This window comes from Chiloscyllium plagiosum, unplaced genomic scaffold, assembly GCF_004010195.1.
Source record: "Chiloscyllium plagiosum isolate BGI_BamShark_2017 unplaced genomic scaffold, ASM401019v2 scaf_6578, whole genome shotgun sequence".
NCBI classification, from domain to species: domain Eukaryota; kingdom Metazoa; phylum Chordata; class Chondrichthyes; order Orectolobiformes; family Hemiscylliidae; genus Chiloscyllium; species Chiloscyllium plagiosum.
This window is the reverse complement of record NW_025212172.1, coordinates 9,805-11,078: the sequence shown is the minus strand read 5'-3', so window position 1 is coordinate 11,078 and position 1,274 is coordinate 9,805. Positions and strand designations below refer to the sequence as shown.

General features: G+C 54.2%; 1 protein-coding gene across 5 annotated transcripts in view; it reads left to right on the top strand.

Moving 5' to 3' along the window:
- The window catches only part of LOC122547325 (sulfotransferase 1C2-like), an 11,483-nt gene that overhangs the window by 3,178 nt on the left and 7,031 nt on the right, over positions 1–1,274 (top strand). The window lies entirely within an intron of this gene.

Here is a 1,274-nt window from a genome sequence, read left to right as displayed (position 1 = left end):
TCTTCTAAACTCAAGGTTATACAAGCCCAGTCGCTTCAGTCTTTCAGTGTAAGGTAATCCCGCCATTCCAGGAATTGACCTCGTGAACCTACGCTGCACTCCCTCAATAGCCAGAATGTCTTTCCCCCAGGGCGGAGACCAGAACTGCACACAGTACTCCAGGTGTGGTCTCACCAGGGCCCTGTACAGCTGCAGGAGAACCTCTTTGCTTCTATACTCAATCCCTCCTGGATGAGGACGTGGACAGGAAGGGTTTGGAGGGATATGGGCCGGGTGCTGGCAGGTGGGACTAGATTGGGGTGGGATATCTGGGTCAGCATGGACAGGGTTGGACCGAAGGGCCTGTTTCCGGGCTGTCCATCTCTGTGAGTCTAAGCAACGAGCAGGTTGGACCAAGGAGAGCCAAAGATGGTCGGACCAACGGAGGCCGTGGGCCGTTTTCTAAATGGGGAGAGGACTTGAGAAGGCTGAAGCGCAAAGAGACTCGCGCGTTCCTGGTCCGGGTACAAACTTGCAGGTTGAGTCAGTACACCCGGGGAGGGCAAATGCAACCAATCATGAGAGGGCTTCCGCCTAAGAGCAGGAATGTATATCTGAGGCTCGGCTAGGCCCAGACCACGTTGGGAGCGTCGTGTGCAGACCTGGGCCACACATCTTAGTGAGGATGGACTGACCCTGGAGCAGGTCCACGGGAGTGGTCCCAGGGACCAAAGGCTTAAAGATACCGGGAACGCTTGAGGAGGTCCGGAAGGGTCGTGGGGAAAAGGGGCGCAAAGTCTGATTGAAACTTAGGGAATACTGGACAGAGAGGAGGTTGGGAAGGTGTCTCCATGGGGTATGACTCAGACCCAAGAGGACAATAACAGAGTAAAGGGGACAAACATCCCCAGCCAAGAGTGGGGGATCTGTGGGGGCCAGGTCATTGAGTATATTTAAGGAGGAGATAGAGAGAGAGAGAGACTCTTCAACATCAAGGGTTACTGGGAGAAAGCAGGAACGTTGAGTCTAGGAGTTAGGAGCTCTAGTTCTGGGCTCCCCCCACCCCAGGGGGAAAAGACCTTGTCTATTTACCCTATCCATGTCCCCCTCGTGATTTTATAACCCTCTAGTTCTGGGCTCCCCCACCCCAGGGGGAAAAGACCTTGTCTATTTACCCTACCCATGTCCCCCTCGTGATTTTATAACCCTCTAGTTCTGGGCTCCCCCACCCCAGGGGGAAAAGACCTTGTCTATTTACCCTACCCATGTCCCCCTCGTGATTTTATAACCCTCTA